At 37.4% G+C, this 21,050-nt stretch overlaps 1 long non-coding RNA gene across 1 annotated transcript in view; it reads right to left on the bottom strand.

The window, feature by feature from the left end:
• Positions 1-21,050, bottom strand: part of LOC135214993 (uncharacterized) — a 266,054-nt gene that overhangs the window by 230,866 nt on the left and 14,138 nt on the right. The window contains exon 2 of the long non-coding RNA XR_010314537.1: positions 6,743-6,803. This is a non-coding gene — a long non-coding RNA (uncharacterized LOC135214993). The remainder of the gene's footprint in view (positions 1-6,742; positions 6,804-21,050) is intronic.

Genomic DNA, 21,050 nt, shown 5'->3' with positions numbered 1-21,050 from the left:
GAGAGAGTGAAGTTCTATCACCAGAAATACACTCTCTCTCACACCTCAGTGGAATGCCCGAGAATCGAACTCGCTGACGAGGTGGCAGGCCAAGACCATACCGATCACGCCACTGAGGCGCTCTTGAGTGGTAATGCCCTGGTTGGGGGGGTTTGGAGGGGGGGGGGGCGGGCGGGGGGGGGGGGGGGGATGTCAGTCTTCAATGTCTCTCACATATACCATGACAGCTTTGGCGTGTTCGTGAATTTCATACGAGGTAAAATGATTCGCCGAATGTACGTCTATGTACGTCTTTGTGAACGACTTAAAATTTGTTTAAAGACCGTTTTCAACCAGTGGAAATAAGCATGAACAATGTGGCAGTTGATTGTGTGTCTGTATGTCAGTTTTTGTGCGGCTGGGATGACGTTAAGTCTAGAATCACAACAAATAAGAAACACATTACACTACGTGTGTATGTGTTTACGTGGTACATATAAATAAATTTCAATAACAAAACAATGCGGATCACAACATACACACAAATTTCAATAACAAAAATTCGGATCACAACAGAAATAAATTACATTAAAAAATGCAGATCAGAACATATAAATAAATTTAAATAACAAAAAAATACGGATCACAACATATAACTAAATTTCAATAAAAAAAAAAAATTACGTATCACAACATATAAACAATTTCAGTAAAAAATTACGGATCACATATAAATAAACTTCAATAAAAAATACGGATCACAAAATATAAACAAATATCAATAACAAAAAAAATACGGATCACAACATATAAATAAATTTCAATAACAAAAATACGGATCACAACATATAAATAAATTTCAATAACAAAAATACGGATCACAACATATAAGTAAATTTCAATAACAAAAATACGGATTACAACATATAAATAACTTCAATAAAAAAAAATACGAATCACAACATACGAGTATAAAGAAACTTCAATAACAAAAATACGGATCACAACATATAAAGAAATTTCAACATATAAATAAATCTCAATAACAAAAATATGGATCACAACATATAAAAAAATTTCAATAACAAAAACACACGGTTCACAGCAGCAGCAGTAGCAGTGGGTGGATCACAAACACTAGAACATACAGCAATAATTTTAAAAACCTCTCTCAGCAGACGGGTAACAAACTACAATGCAGAGAGAATCGTCATTATTACGACTGAACCCTCCATCAATTCTCCTCGTAAATCTCCTTTGGGGCTTTAAAAAAAAAAAAAAAAAAAAAAAAAAAAAAGGGGAGGAGCCACTCTCAACCCTTTGACCTCCAACGACTCAAAACCCCACCGAGGTCACCTCCACGCCGAAAAGCGGCTAAAGATAGCAATGATTTAAGCATTTTCCTTATGATTTTCACAAACAGATTGTTCACGGTCTTCAAAACCCCCCTCCCTCCCTCCCTCCTCCTTCACCCACCCAGGGATGGTTTGACGTGGGAGGAAAGGGTCGCCGTGGCTCTTAAAACAAATGAAGTTAGGATTGCCCACCACATGCAGTTGATACTGAGAGAGAGAGACGTTTCGACGCTGCGTATTTGGAAAATGGATTAGTTTGAGCTTAAGGCTACCAAATGCTAATAGAAAACGGACGAATCGAACCAGATTGATAATATGAAGACAACGTCAGAATTCCCATAGACGGGTGTCCACATCGTCCCAAGGACGCGAGCCCACACGTTCAAACCTGGCATTTGTCACTGTCGAAACTCACTAGATCGAAGATAATATCTCATTTTTTTTGTTTGTTCAAATGCCCTTAGGAACGTCAGAATATCTATCAAACAACGAGGTCACTTCGTGAGGCAGCTTCGAGCAGTCTTAGGTCAAGTGAACACATTGTAAATATTATTCTTTAATATCTCTTGGGGTTACAAATAGGAAAGTCCTCGTGTCCTTTCCCTGAATGTGTAAATTACATTCAATGTGGTGTTTATTTCAAATATCTGTCGTATTCATTTGCACTTATTCGTTTATCTATTGTTTCTTGTTGCTCTAAACTGAATTGAATATAGAATTTAGGCCAAAGGCCAAGCATTGGGATCTATAAGGTCATTCGGCGCTGAAACGGAAATTGACTGTAAAAAGTTTGAAAGGCGTAACAGGAGGAAAACCTCGAAGCAGATGCACTACGAATCAATTGTTAGGAGAGGGTGGAAAGTAAGATGGAAGAAAGAGAATATGGAAGGAGGTACAGTAAAAGTAACGAAAGGGGGGTGGGGTTTGCAGCTAGGGGCCGAGGGAACGCTGCAAAGAACCTCGAGTAATGCCTACAGTGCACCGTGTGAGGTGCACTGACGGCACTAACCCTCTACGGCGAATATTGAGTTGAATATTGAATTCTAACAATTAACATCAGCTGCTTTTTACTCTTAACGTTCTTCTATCTAATGGCCAATGTCTCATCAGAAGTCAAGGGGCTACGTTCACTCTGGGGATAACTGAGGCGTTAAACCGCTCGCATATCAGACGATAAGAGAGATTCACCTAATTTGTAAGTCATACCAACCTCCTTCATATTGTTGAAAAAGCGGTAGTTATACAGCTTGGCCGCACACTTCAATCAAATCTTCATTCCACCAAAAGTTTACATTGATGCTCACGAAAATACACCAATATGTCGAGATATACAAATATCCATCTAACAATTAATAGATATTCACCATAATTTAATTAATATCCACTTAAGGTTTATCGACCTCCAAAAAGCAGTAGATATCCACCAAAAAATGAAATAATTTCCGACAAATATCAACCAACTTCAACCGAAATCTCATTAACGTCCACCAAAAAAATCCAGTCATTAGAAGGGGGGGTAGGGGGGGGCCAATATTCGTCCCGTGTCGTCAAAAGCCGTTTATTCGTAATATACGCATTTTGTTCAAATATAGCGACCTCCAACAAATGTAGTCGATATCCACCAAAAAAATGAAATAATTTCCGACAAATATCAAACAACTTCCACCAAAATCTCATTGACGTCCACCAAAAAATCCAGTCATTAGAAGTGGGGTGGGTGGGCCAATATTCGTCCCGTGTTCGTAAAAAAACCGTTTAGTTGTAATATACGTATTTTGTTCAAATAAACCGTGATAATAACTAAGAACAACGGACACACGAGTAATGAAGCGACCTCCTCCGAAGTATGTCAGGAATTCATTGACAATCAACTTTTTACTTTTATTACTCTCCCATAAACCATAACAGTATAATCACACCTGCAGCCTCGAGTGGGAGAGAACTATGGAGCTCGTAAGCTATCCAAAAACACCATCAAGAAACGCCTGCCTTGTTGTTATTCTGGAATGGGGATTAGTAAATCTTTGGTCGACTGGAAGCTTCCAGGGCTTCCGAGAGCTTTACATAATCGACCGTAGGTGACAAAGTTAAAATGTATTTTTCAAACTCATAGTCAGCATAATCCAGTTTGGACAACCTTCATCCAAGGAGTTACAAGGATTAGGATGTCTCGTAGACTTGTTAGTCCATCCGAGGAGACATCGTGTGCTCACTTATCTGTAGGAGTAGGTTTTACTGTGCATTCACAGTGTCCTCATGATTTTGGCTTCGTGAATTTTCTTACGCGACAGTGTGCTGGATTTCTGATTTACTACGAAAACATTTACTACGACAACAATCTAAACGGCAGATAAAAAAGCATTACTAACGATGACTGGTAATTGACTAATGGGTACTGAATATAAGAATTATGAAATCATTCTCTGAATATGTACATTATTGTGTGCGTGTGTGTGTGTATGCATCTATATATATATATATATATATATATATATATATATATATATATATATATATATATATATACAGAGAGAGAGAGAGAGAGAGAGAGAGAGAGAGAAATATGTTAATAACAGTAATAAGTATTTAGCCAACTTGTAATTGGAGGCGTCATAAGATGTTAGAATCGGTCTTAAAGAGAGAGAGAGAGAGAGAGAGAGAGAGAGAGAGAGAGAGAGAGAGAGAGAGAGAGAGAGAGAGAGATTTGATCCATTAATTACCATAACCAATGGCAGACGAGCTCACCGTCTTTGGCCCGAGAGAGTCTCTCTCGTCTAAACACGAAGATAATGATCTGGCCCACCTCTTATCTTCGGCTGGAAAAGACTTCCCTATTCGTGAGAGGTGATCGTAGCGGTCACCTGTCGGATACCTGTTAGGCTTTTGAGATGACTATAACTTTCATTTCACGCGACTGTTAAGACGAAAGGTTCAATCCATCTTCTGAGTTATGAGGTTCAGTGTTTCTTTCTATTTAAATTGTTTACGAAGTTAGATACTTCTATTTTAAATTGGTGTGAGGAGTAAAAACGTTTTCGAAGTTAGATACTTCTATTTTAAATTGGTGTGAGGAGTAAAAACGTTTTCGAAGTTAGATACTTCTTTATATTTAAATTGTTGTTAAGAGTAAAAACGTTTATGAAGTTAGATACTTCTTTATATTTAAATTGTTGTTAAGAGTAAAAACGTTTATGAAGTTAGATACTTCTTTATATTTAAATTGTTGCGAGGAGTAAAAACGTTTACGAAGTTATATACTTCTTTATATCTAAATTGTTGTGAAGAATAAAAACGTTTATGAAGTTAGATACTTCTTTCTATTTAAATAAATTGTTGTGAAGAGTAAAAACGTTTATGAAGTTAGTTACTTCTTTCTATTTAAATCTTTGAGGAGTTTACGAAATTAGATACTTCTTTATATTTAAATTGTTGTGAGGAGTAAAAACGTTTACGATGTTCGATACTTATTACAACAATTTAAATACAAAGAAGTATCTAACTTCCTAAACGTTTTTACTCCTTACAACAATTTAAATATAAATGAGTAAAAACGTTTACGAAGGTAGATACTTCTTTATAAAAATTTGAAAGAAAATTGTTGTGAAAGAAAAAGTTAAAGGATTCGTTAAATTGGAACTTTTAGATCCTTATTTAAATAAATTGTTGTGAAGAGTAAAATCGTTTCTGAAGTTAGATACTTATTTAAATAAATTGTTGTGAAGAGTAAAATCGTTTCTGAAGTTAGATACTTATTTAAATTTAAATTGTTGTGATTAAAAAAAATTTTCAAAAAGAAAATAATTACAATGTCTGCCCAAAAAAATTAGTAATTCAAAAGAATAAAATAACGTTATATGTGAACTCTTAAATATATTATACCTATAAATGATTGTAAATGAATTTTTTTTAAAATGTCTTTCAAATAAAAAATTATTAAAATGGGATTCAAATAAGGTATTATCAAAATGTCTTCGCAATAATAAATGAAAAAAAGAACTGAACTAATGTTATATCTGAACTTTCAATGCAATATAACTATATGTTTTCTATTTGATGACGGCCGTAATTTCATTACAGAAGAAGGTTAATGGTATTTTTATTTGCTTAACAGCGACAATTACACGACAGAAAAACTGCAATTTCATACAAAATTGGAGGCTTATTTAGATAAATATCCAATTTATAAACACAAAACCATCTCTGTGGATATGAAAAGAAAGCAATCGTTGCGTGACCTTTCCCCTACAAGAAGGAAATCATTAGAAAAACAGCAACAGAAAAAATACTGTAAAGTAAAACTGATGCAGCCGTGATTCCTTACGAATTCTATACGAAACAATCTCTCCATCGTCGAACGTTACCCCACCAGCCAACGCCCCCTCCCCCCCCCCCCCCCCCCCCCCCCCCCCCCCAAAAAAAAAAAAAAAAAAAAAATGAATAAAAAATAAAAATTAAAAAAACTGCCGATACAACAGAACGCGATTTCTTCTTACAAACCGACACTCAAAGCAAGAAAGCAAGCAAGCAAGCATCCCGCAGAACACCAGCGTCTCTCGTTTAATGTGGATTAATCCGGCGACGACGATCGAGAGGCACACAGGACGTGGTTACCGCCAGAGGTCGCTGAGGGTTAAAGAGATCACGACTGGATTAACCTCATCCACCCGACAGATGGCGCCGAGTCGCTATATACCTACGGCAGAGCAGCTTCCAGCGACTCCCTGGAACTGGAAGCTGAGAGCGACTCCGTCCGTCCCTCCCTCCCCCTTTCCGCCTCTCTGGCATAGGGGGAAAAGCAACGCTCCTCCATTTCCTCTACGCGAGGAGGAGGAGGAGGAGGAATAAATGTAACGGCGAGCTCTTAAGCAAAGATGAAAATAATAACGGGAAGGAAAAGGTTTAACGTGCACGCAAAACGAGGGAGGAATGTGGAAGAACTGGAAGGAAGAAGTTCGACGACGCGTCGAGAGAGAGAGAGAGAGAGAGAGAGAGAGAGAGAGAGAGAGAGAGAGAGAGAGAGAGAGAGAGAGAGACCCAACGGAATCGTCAAAATAATCCTTTGTGTAACAACTGAACAACACAAAGCAGGGAAAAACTCACGATTCCAAGTATCTGACTCAAAGAAGGGTTTACAATTTCACAACTGCTAAGGAGATATCAGACGACCTTTACCGACGACAACATAAAACGTTGTCGAACGAGACTGATGCTGAGATTATCTTGATATTCGTGTCATAAAGCAAGCTCATAATCAGATTCGTGTCATCAAGCAAAGTGCTGCTGATAATGCATGCAATATCGTGCAAAACAGATCGCACTAAATGTTGCATTGTCATGCAATACCGTGCAAAAGAGATATCACGAATGTACTAAATGTTACACTGTAGGAAACAGAAAGCAGTACATACCTAATTTATCGTGAAGACTCGTACACCATTGAAACCACAGGGATAAACCTCACGTCGTTCTCTGAAAAGATGAAAAAAAAAAATTGCATAAAAAAGAAAAAAAAAATTCATTTGAACAAGCACCCAATTTCAAAACAAACAACCAAATCTGAATCAGTACCCTTGTTCCTTCAGAAGACTTTTAAATCAGAGTAATAGAAAAAAAAAGGAAATGTTCAGTCTTTCCAGCAACATAGAAAAGAATTTCTCAAGATGTTAAGACTTCAGCTTATAGTTAAGGGTCATACTCAATCGATGCCTGCTACTGCCAGAGATTTATTTATCTCTTTTTTAAAGTGGTTCGCTGTGGAAGGTTTCTGTTTGCTAACGTCAGCTGTTATGACTTAAGAGTCCATTGACTGGTGATCTCTCATTTGCCAACTTTTTCATTTTTGGCGTTATGCCAAGCACTGGGGCAACTAAGGCCATTCATTCAGCGCTGAGATCCCCCTTTTATCTGCCGAGAGCGACCAGATTCGCTGAACAGCAGCGCCTATATGGAATAAATGTGTGCCTCATTGTCAGAGGACCTTTATCCCTACACCGTTCGACTGTGGAATAGCTTCCTACAAGATGCCGTTCAATTGGAGCTTTTAGAAGTTCAAGCGAAGATGTAAGGATTTACTATCCTAATATAATTCAACTTGCATTATATTATTCTACTTACATTTTATTTGTTTACTAATTTGTTAATCTGTCTGTTTTCATACTATTATAATTATAATAATTATATTATACTAATTACAATTTTATTTGTTTATTAATATCTTAATCTGTGTTTTCATTATAATAATAATAATAATTATATTATTCTACTCACACTTCTATTTGTTTATTAATATGTTAATCTGTCTGTTTTCATAATATTATAATAATAATTATATTATTCTACTTACACTTTTATTTGTTTATTAATATGTTAATCTGTTTATTTTCATATTATAATAATAATTATATTATTCTACTTACACTTTTGTTTATTAATATTTTCACCTGTCTGTTTTCATAACATTATAATAACAATGATTATATTATTCTATTTACACTTTTATCTGTTTTAATGTTAATCTGTATGTTTTCTAGAATCTTATAATAATAATAATTGATATAGTCCAGTCACACTTGTTTATTAATATGTTATCTGTCCGTTTTCATAAGATTATAATAATAATAATAATTGTTAAATTATTCTACTTACACTTTTATTTGTTTATTAATATGTTAATCTGTCTGTTTTCAGAATATTGTAATAATAATAATTATATTATTCTACTCACACTTTTATTCGTTTATTAATATGTTAATCTTGTCTGGTTTTCAGAATATTATAATAATAATAATTATATTATTCTACTCACACTTTTATTTGCTTATTAATATGTTAATCTGTCTGTTTTCATAATATAATATATCAATAATAATAAACTTCTTTTCATAATATAATATATCAATAATAATAAACTTCATGACAGTAATTGCGAACTTTCACAATTTTCACAACACCGAACAAAATTCAGCGTAAAACCACGAACGCTGACTACACGATAACTTAATGTTTTCCAGTAATCAGCTGGCCTTCGACGGGGAACTAGGGGGAGGGGAGGGGGGAGGGGGGGGTTGGGGGGGTTGTTGTATCTGGGAGGGTTACGGGACCTTATCGCATCCAGACATGGCGTGTTAACAATATTTCTCAGGCGGAATAAGCGTTATCGGGGAGCACAAGACAGAGAAAAGCGAAACAATTACTTTTATCGATCTCTAAATCCCACCGAATTGGATTTATAGGCCTATAAAAGTAGGCCTATGGATGTAAATGCGGGGGGAGGCGTAGCCTAATAGGAGTAGGTTCTGCGCGATCTTATCTTAGAATTCCTGTCCGAAATACGAAGCTGTTCTCGATGTAAATGATGTCAAGATCTGGTGGAAACACTTGGGACTATTAGAGCATGACATCATTTTGACCTACGATAGCAATTTAATAATTTTTCTATGCATATTTTGTGGGAGAAATGTCACAACGCAATTGTTCTATATTGATTTAGTCCACGGAAGGGTATGGACACACTTTGGGATGTTTTTTTATCTTACTATGAAAATGAATACTTAATTATACAATCAACATGTCGCTGTATTTTGTCCAACCATGATCACAACGAGTATTAAAAGATATATACTGAATAGCTGTGAGGCTGCATTTAACTAATTCTATCAGTTATCTACTCAATATGTCAATATTCTCTTATTTTTTGTAGACCAACGAATTTTCTCAACTCTTTCCTGAATATAAGTAAAAATGGTGAATGATCACAACTGAAACATTCATGATTTGGTAAGTTTTGTGTATCTTGTCAAGAGTCTAAACGGATCGGTAATATCTGTCGACGGTTGAACCTCCTGAGTAAGTTTGGGTTGATTGCAACCTTTAACTCGGGTACTTCCCTTTCACATCTTACGCATCGCTTGCTACATTCAAATCACCTTAACAGCTTCGATCTATCTCCGTTCATTCCCGCTGAGAGAATTCTCTCTCTCTCTCTCTCTCTCTTATGATAGTTTAGTTTTAAGAACCTCCCTACCCTAGAAGTTAGCAAGTTCACGTTTTTATTAATTTCTTAACAGTAAATGATTCTGTATAAGAAACTGACTCAGGATTTCTTAAGAACATATTTACCAGGTAAGACAAGACTACTTTGCCGAACGGTTAATATTTTAATACCTTTATTTACCGATTTCGGACTAACCGGTTTCATTAAGAATATATATCCGTCAATTCCATAACCTAAAAAAAAAATTTTTAACATTCATTAAATCCAACACCCTTCCACGATCAACATTCCGTATATTAACCCGCTACGGGTGAAAGACTTCTAAAGTCAGGAGAAGTCAGAGGATGACGTCATCTTCATCTCTGGCTTCTGATTGGCTTCCAAAAAGTCAAAGGATGACGTCATCGTCATCTCTGGATTCTGATTGGCTTCCAAAAAGTCCGAGGATGATGTCAGCGTCCTCTCCGGCTTCTGATTGGCTCCCGAAAAAGCTAACTGGTTGACGTCATCGTCATCTCCGGCTTCTGATTGGCTTCCGTCGCCCCTGGGGAGCGAACTACATAAAAGAAGCGACCGACGACCAGCGATCCAGCCAGCTTTCCAGATTCGGAGAATACATTCATAGGAAAGAAGAAGAAGAAGAAGAATAAGAAGTGTGTCAAGAAAGGGTGTGCAAACCTGTTTACTGGGCGATATGGGAGGAGGAGGAGGAGGAGGCAGTCGTCAGGGAAATAAATGTTCACACCGGATATGACGGTGCTATGTGGTCTGACAAAAAGACAAAATGTATTCGAGTGGTACAAACGAATTACGCTGATATATATATATAGTATATATATATATATATATATATATATATATATATATATATTATAGAGAGAGAGAGAGAGAGAGAGAGAGAGAGAGAGAGAGAGAGACGAGAGAGAGATTATTCTTCTTATATGAACATGTATCGTAAACATTTCACTAGTCTTCGTCAATCGTGTTTCGGACTGAAAAAGGAAAAGGGTGGGGAAAGAGGGGGAAGGGGAAGGGGAAGGGGAGGGGAGGGGAGGGTGGGAGGGGGAGGAGGGGGGGGGAGCATGAGATCATATTCCCCGTTAGAGCATCGCCAAGAAAAGGCCAACTCCCTTTCGAAAACTGACTCTTGTCTATATATACTATATATATATATATATATATATTATATATATATATATATATATATATAGATATATATATACTATATATAATACATATATATATATATATATATATATATATATATATATATATATATAGATATATATATATCTATATATATAATATATATTCGTCCCTTTAATCTTATCTTAAACTTGCCTTAACTTTTCATGAAATTACACAAATATGCATATTATATATATATATATATATATATATATATATATATATATATATATATATATATGTATGTATATATATATATTTATATATATAATAAAATATACATATATATATAGTACATAATTATTTATTACATACTATATATATCTACTGTATATGTTAACATTAATATAACAAAATATACAATATAACATTTATTTGTAATTGTGTATTATTATTACACAATATAATTACATAAATAATACACATATATATTAACATATGTATCTATATAAATATATAATTGCATAAGTAATTAAAACAAAGTTCAAGACAAAGAAGTACAGTTAAAATAGAAAAAAACAAGACAAAATTCAAAATTCAAAGACGTATCTACAACGAAAATCTTTCTTCTTCCCGACGAGAATATCTTGATCTTTCCTGACTTCGTAAACTACTTCGACGACATCACCGGTAAGGTCAACGCGCTGACATCTTACCTCTAATTTTGGATAGGTTACAGACAAAAACCGTTTTTTTTTTTCTTTTTCTTTTTTTGCCCCTACCCACATCACATTCATATTCGTTTCTGCCCACAACCCATGAAAACACACGATATAATACTTAAATAAATACATACATACAAAAAATTATATTACTATTATATATACGTATATATACTATATATATATATATATATATATATATATATATATATAAATATATATATATCATATATAATATATATGATATATACAATATTATATTTATATATATATATATATTATTATATATATATCTTAACTTTCCAAGTATTGGACCTTGTAATCAGCTCTTATTTTGTTAACATATACTTTATCATGTAGAAAAATCCCTGAAGATGTGGCGATGTTGTCACGAAACGTAGGATTAAAGCATATTGTGAATCTCTTCATGTTCCTGCACTTGATCTTCTTTATTGTAAATATATATATTATATATATATATATATATATATATACAATAATAATATATATATATATACATATATATATATATATTTATATATATATATATATATTTATCTATATATAATATATATATAATATATATATAGATATATATATATATATATATATATACTCCACACACAGACACACACACACACACACACACACACACACACACACACACATATATATATATATATATATATATATATATATATATATAGTATATATAATATATATATATATATATATGCACACATACACACACACTCACCCACTGGATTAAAATGTATAACAGCCGGTCTCATAGATGTTCAGACGCCATCAGAAAAAACTATTCGTCCTACCATGAAGTCGATGGTACCATGGGCAGAATACGGATACTTCACACGGTTTGGGAGCAAAAAAAAAAAAAAAATAAATAAATAAAAATATATAAAAAATTTGCATAAGTTGCAATATAGAAATAGCAAAGTTAAAATGTTGTCTAGTTTATGCCTGATGAATTCAGTATAAATGATTCATCTTTTTCCTTTTAATAATAAACTTCCTAAACAAACTTTCACTTCCGGTCGATTCCGGAATTCACAATAACACGTCACGTTTGTTCGCTGTCGTCAACTTACCCGGTAAACAAATTCATCTGAGATCCTTAATGGTCTTTAAAATAAATAAATAAATAAAATCTCCTCTGTCATGTATATATAGGCTTTGATGCTTCCGCTACGGTAGTATCGTTAAATACACTTGACTCTAGGTCGGCACAGAGTATGTACAGAGGCCCGTTTTCTTTGCAACGCTTCGAGAGATGGCCCAGTATTATGTACAGAAGCCCGTTTTCTTTGCAACGCTCGATAGATGGCCCAATACTGGGATCCAAGAGGATGAGGGGGAGATTGGTGTCTATGAGAGGGGGGTGGGGTGGGTAGATAGACGTATGACAGCCACAGGAGGTGGTGGACTGGGCGGAAGAAGAAGGATTGACTCTTCTTTGATCCTTTTAAAACAATGATGATGATGATGACTCGCTCCCCGCTTCCCGTCATTTTGCTATTTCCTTTTCCAGACACATTAGCGGATTCTGGTCGCATTTAGCTCTCTCTCTCTCTCTCTCTCTCTGTGGTTTTACGTCTTTCTGAGCAAAGAATCAAAAATGGTTAGTGTACATCTTTATGCAGCATGATTGCAATTCTCTCTCTCTCTCTCTCTCTCTCTCTCTCTCTCTCTCTCAGAGTGATGCGTGCAGTTTTTCCAACCCAAACAACTCCAAAATTTTGCTAATTCAGGTCATTAAAGAGGCAATAAATGCACAAACACCAGGAAGTCGCGGGAAATGCTCTGTGTAAGATGAACCTCTTAAAACAGTATAAATTGACATCTTACCACGTGTTCCACCGCCATCTTGACATCTGCTGACTCAGCAGGAAAAGCATATAAGTGTTAAGGAAATTTTTTTTAACGTAATTACAACCAGACTTACTTCATATGTTTTTACTACCCTGAGCGGGAACGTCTAATCTAACACATTCACCAGTGTGACTTTTATTAGTCACTATAACCAAACAGTCCCCCCTCCTCCCCCATTCTTACAAGTTACCCCTACTCCGCCTCTTTTTTTTTCTCTCTCTCTCTCTCCTTTAAAACAGTCTACGGCAAGACGTTCCCATTTTTTCATCCTTTTTCAACGAAGTGCACGTCAATCCCCGCCCACCCACCCACAAAAAAAAAAAAACCCAAAACAAAAAAAAAAAAAAAAACACCAAACCAACCCCAGGAGCAGCACCCAATACTTAACCAATATCCGGCAAGCACAGCTCGGGAGACAGCCGCTAATTTCAGTAATGGTTAAAAAACAATACGTCAAACTTCTTCTTTCCTCTTTGGAGTTTGAGCAGGAGGAGGAGGAGGAGGTTGTCTCTTGACGAACGGAAGCTCTCGAGTAAAGTACACAGTCTCTCTCTCTCTCTCTCTCTCAGCCATCGACACCACCACTTGGGAGCTATTAGAGGCAGACTTCTTCCTTTCCAGACCTTTTTTAATTATCGGCCGGTCTTCCGTGCCTTGCAGGGGAGAAGAGAGAGAGAGAGAGAGAGAGAGAGAGAGAGAGAGAGAGAGACAGATTAAGGCGCAAAGAGAGAGACAGAGACAAGGAGAGAGATTCATAAGTGAGCAGATTAAGACACAAAGAGAGAGAGAGAGAGAGAGAGAGAGAGAGAATATATTCATAATGAATCAATTTGTAAGTGAAAAGTCAAGGCATATTATCTCTGGCGTTAAACTAGGCTTAAGCCGACTGACTCTCACTGTCCAACAGCAGAGTCGATAAATGGCCAGAACTGCTCAAATGATGCCAGTGCCCACAAGGGCAGCGCCGCCCAGGTCGGATCGGTCCTCCTCCTCATCCTCCTCACCTCATTAGTTACGCCAATGATTTATCTCCTTATCACAATCTCTAATTATTCTTTACCTCTTGCTGACTGATAAACACCAAGCTTCCAACGTCAAACTTACCAGTTACATAGAGAATGAAGCCTAGTCGCCCCTTTTTATGTTAGACAAGAGTAATCCGAGGAACGCCCCTTTTTATGTTAGACAAGAGCAATACGAGGAACGCCCCTTTTTATGTTAGACAAGAGCAATACGAGGAACGCCCCTTTTTATGTTAGACAAGAGCAATACGAGGAACGACCCTTTTCATGTTAGACAAGAGCAATACGAGGAACGCCCCTTTTTATGTTAGACAAGAGCAATCCGCGGAACGGTCCTTTTTATGTTAGACAAGAGCAATACGAGGAACGCCCCTTTTTATGTTAGACAAGAGCAATCCGAGGAACGCCCCTTTTTATGTTAGGCAAGAGCAATCCGAGGAACGCCCCTTTTTATGTTAGACAAGAGCAATCCAAGGAACACCCCTTTTACGTTAGACAAGAGCAATACGAGGAACGTCCCCTTTTTATGTTAGACAAGATCAATCCAAGGAACGCCACTTTTTATGTTAAGACACGAGCAATACGAGGAACGCCCCTTTCTATGCTAGACAAGAGTAATCCGAGGATCGCCCCCTTTTATGTTATACAAAAGCAATCCGAGGAACGACTCTTTTTACGTTAGGCAAGAGCAATCCGAGGAACGCCCCTCTTTATGTTAAACAAGAGCAATACGAGGAATGCCCCTTTTTATGTTAGGCAAGAGCAATCTAAGGAACGCCCCTTTTTATGTTAGACAAGAGGAATCTGAGGAACGCCCCATTTTATGTTAGACAAGAGCGATCCCATGAACGCCCCTTTTTATGTTAGACAAGAACAATTCGAGGAACGCCCCTTTTTATGTTAGACAAAAGCAATCCGAGGAACGACTCTTTTTACGTTAGACAAGAGCAATCCGAGGAACGCCCCTTTTTATGTTAGACAAGAGCAATCTGAATAACGCCCCTTTTTATGTTAGACAAGAGCAATACGAGGAACGACCCTTTTTATGTTAGACAAGAGCAATCCCACGAACGCCCCTTTTTATGTTAGACAAGAGCAATTCGAGGAACGCCCCCTTTTATGTTAGACAAGAGCAATCCGAGGAACGCCCCTTTTTATGTTAGACAAGAGCGATCCGAGGAACGCCCCTTTTTATGTTAGACAAGAGCAATCCGAGGAACGCCCCTTTTTATGTTAGACAAGAGCAATCCGAGGAACGCCCCTTTTTATGTTAGACAAGAGCAATTCGAGGAACAATCCTTTTATGTTAGACAAGAGCAATCTGAGGAGCGACCCTTTTTACGTTAGACAAGAGCAATCGGAGGAACGCCCCTTTTTATGTTAGACAAGAGCAATCTGAGGAACGCCGTTTTTTTATGTTGGACAAAAGCAATCCGAGGAACGACCCTTTTTATGTTAGACAAGAGCAATTCAAGGAACGCCCCTTTTTATGTTAGACAAGGGCAATACGAGGGATGCCCCTTTTTACGTTAGACAAGAGCAATCCGAGGAATGGCCCTTTTTATGTTAGACTAGAGCGATCCGAGGAACGCCCCTTTTTATGTTAGACAAGAGCAATACGAGGAACGCCCCTCTTTATGTTAGACAAGAGTGATCCGAGGAGCAACCCTTTTTAGGTTAGACAAGAGCAATCTAAGGAACGCCCCTTTTTATGTTAGACAAGAGGAATCCGAGGAACGCCCCTTTTTATGTTAGACAAGAGCAATTCGAGGAACGACCCTTTTATGTTAGACGAGCAATCCGAGGGGCAACCCTTTATACGTTAGACAAGAGCAATCCGAGGAATGTCCCTTTTTATGTTAAACAAGAGCAATCCAAGGAACGACCCTTTTTATGTTAGACAAGAGCAATTCGAGGAATGCCCCTTTTTATGTTAGACAAGAGCAATCCGCGGAACGCCCCTTTTAATGTTAGACAAGAGCAATCCAAGTAACGACCCTTTTTATGTTAGACAAGAGCAATTCGAGGAACGCCCCTTTTTACGTTAGCAGAACCCGAGCAATCTGAGGAACGCCCCTAATTGGGGGACGCCCCCTTATGTTAGACAAGAGCAATACGAGGAACGCCCCTTTTTATGTTAGACAAGAGTAATTCGAGGAACGCCCCTTTTTATGTTAGACAAGAGCAATACGAGGAACGCCCCTTTTTATGTTAAAGACAAGGGAGTAATTCGGAGGAAACCGCCCCTTTTATGTTAGACAAGGTAATTCGAGGAACGCCCCTTTTTATGTTAGACAAGAGCAATACGAGGAACGCCCCTTTTTATGTTAGACAAGAGTAATTTGAGGAACGCCCCCTTTTATGTTAGACAAAAGCAATCCAAGGAACGCCTCTTTTTATGTTAGACAAGAGCAATTCGAGGAACGACCCTTTTTATGTTAGACAAGAACAATTCGAGGAACGCCCCCTTTTATGTTAGACAAAAGCAATCCGAGGAATGCCCCTTTTTATGTTAAACAAGAGCAATCCGAGGAACGACCCTTTTTATGTTAGACAAGAGCAATTCGAGCAACCCTTTTTATGTTAGACAAGAGCAATTCGAGGAACGCCACTTTTTATGTTAAACAAGAGTAATACGAGGGACGCCCCTTTTTACGTTAGACAAAAGCAATCTGAGGCAACCCCTTTTTATTAACAAGAGCAATTCAGGACGCATTTTTAAGTTAAACAAGAGTTTAATTCGAGGCGCCCTTTTTAACGTTAGACAAAAGCAATCAGAACGCCCCTTTTTTATGTTAGACAAGAGCAATTCGAGGAACGACCTTTTTATGTTAGACAAGAGCAATTCGAGGAACGCCCTATGTTGACAAGCATCCAAGCAACGCCCCTTTTTATGTTAGACAAGAGCAATTCGAGGAACGACCCTTTTTATGTTAGACAAGAGCAATTCGAGGAACGACCCTTTTTATGTTAGACAAGAACAATCCGAGGAACGCCTCTTTTTATGTTAGACAAGAGCAATTCGAGGAACGCCCCCTTTTATGTTAGACAAAAGCAATCCGAGGAACGCCCCTTTTTATGTTAGACAAGACCGATCCGAGGAACGCCCCCTTTTTTATGTTAGACAAGAGGAATCCGAGGAACGCCCCTTTTTATGTTATAATAGAGTAATTCGAGGAACGCCCCTTTTTATGTTAGACAAGAGCAATCCGAGGAAACCCATTCTAAAAAAAATAATATTTCCGGACACAACGATCTGGCATTTCCAAGCCGAAGCGGAAATTATTAGTTTGCACCCCAATACACCAAAGAGTTCTAAGCCGAGATATAACGACAGAGAGAGAGAGAGAGAGAGAGACGCTTTCGAACCAGAAACAAAACAGCAATGACGTCCAGATCGAAGAAAGTCTGTTACTCAGAGAACAATAAACAAAAGCATTCGCCTTTCGTGGATCCATAGCGTCGCTTTCTACTACCTGACAATAGGGGGGCTTTTCCCCCTGTAGAACCGCGTTCCTGGATGAATAATCGTCCGCCCTTCTTTCTCCATCCGTAAAGAATTAAGACCATTTTGTTTCCAATCGTATTTCCTCTCTTCCGCCCATTGTCTCCTGGAGCGATTCCCGCGGCTTTCAGTCACGCCCTTGGCACACAAAAGCTTTCTGACAATAACAATATCATCATCACAAACGTCAGCAGCAGCAGCAGCACCGACAGCCACATCCAGCCAGCAAGTGCAGTGCAACCACTTTGACAAGAAAGGTCACCATACAAAGAGAGTGACGAAAACAAACACTTTACTAGAAGATACGATGTTTGTGAGTACACAACACACACACACACACACACACACACACATACATATATATATATATATATATATATATATATATATATATATATATATATATATATATATATTATATATATACACACACATATATACTAAATATTATAATATATATATATATATATATATATATATATATTATATATATATATATATATAATATATATATATATATATAGAGAGAGAAAAGAGAAGAGAGAGAGAGAAACAAAATATATGAGTGTTCAGCATCACGAATGGACCAAGCAACTACTGAGGTCTGGGTCATAGTTACAGAAACAAATGCGAAAAACCAAGTCTACAGCTGCAGCCCTTCCTAGACAGCAACGGAAAAAAAGGACCGGCCAAGAGGGGTAAATTTCATTCCCCAAAACCAAAAATATAAATGCCGAGGCGCTAATCAATACGAAGATAACGACCAACAAAATTGTCAAAAGAAAAAGAAGAAAAAAAAAAAAGGACTTCATATAGAACACAACCAAACGAAGACGCAGGTATATACATATAACCAAGTTCAAACCGCAAAATCGCATTAACATTGAATACAGACATACGTCGGTTAACAGCGCTTCAAGGGCGCATCACAATTAACTTGATCTGGTGGTTCACATCCAACGAATCCATGACGTCACTTGGTTCGGTTACCTGAAATTGTCGCTGAGGAACGAATGAAATATTAAAGAGCTATCGGGAGTCGTCGATCTAATCTTTATGGAATTACTATGCTGTCCATTCTTATATACGTCAAATATACTATGTATAAAAAAATTAAAAAAAAGTAGAAATCGGGGAAGGTCTAGAAACGGCACGAAAACACGAAAGCTTACAGTTTAACAATTCACTTACATTTTTATTTATTTATTCATTTGTTTAGAATATTGAATTTCAAGTTGATGGCCCCTGTGGGCTTGTTCCATATATATATGAACAGGGTTCATCTTATGAATAATAATAATAATAATAATAATAATAATAATAATAATAATAATAATAATAATAATAATAATAATATAAGTACTGCCGAAGATGGATGCTGGGTACCAACTCAAGAAAAGAGGCAACAGAATTAACCATCTGATGTTCATGGACGACATCAAGCTGTATGGTAAGAGCATCAAGGAAATAGATACCCTAAGCCAGACTGTAAGGATCGTATCTGGGGACATCAGGATGGAGTTTGGAATAGAAATATGCGCCTTAGTCAACATAAAAAAGGGCAAAGTAACAAACACTGAAGGGATAAAGCTACCAGATGGGAGCAACATCAAACACATAGATGAGACGGGATACAAATATCTGGGAATAATGGAAGGAGGGGATATAAAACACCAAGAGATTGAAGGACACGATTCAGGAAAGAATATATTGCAGAGACTCAAGGCGATTACTCAAGTCAAAACTCAATGCCCGGAAATTATGATAAAAGCCATAAACACATGGCAGTGCCCAGTAATCAGATACAGCGCAGGAATAGTCGAATGGACGAAGGCAGAACTCCGCAACATAGACCAGGAAAAACTATTTGGGAAACATATGACAATACACAAAGCACTACACCCAAGAGCAAATACGGACAGACTATACATAACACGAAAGGAAGGAGGGAGAGGACTACTAAGCATAGAGGACTGCGTCAACATCGAGAACAGAGCACTGGGGCAATATCTGAAAACCAGTGAAGACGAGTGGCTAAAGAGTGCATGGGAAGAAGGACTGATAAAAGTAGATGAAGACCCAGAAATATACAGAGACAGGAGAATGACAAACAGAACAAAGGAATGGCACAACAAACCAATGCACGGGCATTACATGAGACAGACTAAAGAACTGGCCAGCGATGACACATGGCAATGGTTACAGAGGGGAGAGCTCAAGAAGGAAACTGAAGGAATGATAACAGCGGCACAAGATCAGGCCCTAAGGACCAGATATATCCAAAGAACGATTGATGGAAATAACATCTTTCCCATATGTAGGAAGTGCAATAAGAAAAATGAGACCATAAACCACATAGCAAGCGAATGTCCTGCACTTGCACAGAACCAGTACAAAAAGAGGCATGATTCAGTAGCAAAAGCCCTCCACTGGAACCTGTGCAAGAATCATCAGCTACCTTGCAGTAATAAGTGGTACGAGCACCAACCTGAAGATGATAGAAAACGATCAGGCAAAGATCCTCTGGACTATGGTATCAGAACAGATAGGGTGATACGTGCAAACAGACCAGACGTGACGTTGATTGACAAAAATCAAGAAGAAAGTATCACTCATTGATGGTTTTTTTCGCAATACCATGGGACACCAGAGTTTGAAGAGAAAGAAAGGGAAAAAATGGATAAGTATCAAGACCTGAAAATAGAAATAAGAAGGATATGGGATATGCCGGTGGAAATTGTACCCATAATCATAGGAGCACTAGTCACGATCCCAAGATCCCTGAAAAGGAATCTGGAAAAACTAGAGGCTGAAGTAGCTCCAGGACTCATGCAAAAGAGTATGATCCTAGAAACGGCGCACATAGTAAGAAGAGTGATGGGACTCCTAAGGAGGCAGGATGCAACCCGGAACCCACACTATAAATGCCACCCAGTCGAATCGGAGGACTGTGATAAAAAAAAATAATAATAATAATATAAGCTGGAAAAAGACTTTCATTAATACAGGCTTTATTGAATCTCCAATTTGACGTTTTAATAGCCAATTTAAGTAAAGAAAAAAGTCAGTAATAAGATGAATAAAGAAACGTCAATACAAAATAAACGCTGCTGAGATAGCCATTATTTTCATTAATAATAATACCGGAACAGATCAAATTCGACACTGATAGGTCCCGCGCTAAATGCACGAAAAAAAAAAATTGAAAGTGGGAAAAAATATTCAGCAAACTTCCTTTCCTTGAAGAGAGCACTTCCAGGACCTGCCCCCTCCCTCCCTAACCCTAACCCCGCCCCCCCCCAACCCCCTTCCACGGCCCAAGAAAAGCGTCGACTGGAAGCTTCTTTCCATAGGGCCTCTTCCATTTCCGCAGGTGTCACGGAGGATGTTTTGCATTTAGCCCGGAGGTAATACTCCACCTGAAGAGGAAACAAGGAGTTACAAGGATAAGATTGT

The sequence above is a fragment of the Macrobrachium nipponense genome, chromosome 46 (assembly GCF_015104395.2).
Source record: "Macrobrachium nipponense isolate FS-2020 chromosome 46, ASM1510439v2, whole genome shotgun sequence".
NCBI lineage: Eukaryota > Metazoa > Arthropoda > Malacostraca > Decapoda > Palaemonidae > Macrobrachium > Macrobrachium nipponense.
This window is presented reverse-complemented; position numbering and strand designations above follow the sequence as displayed.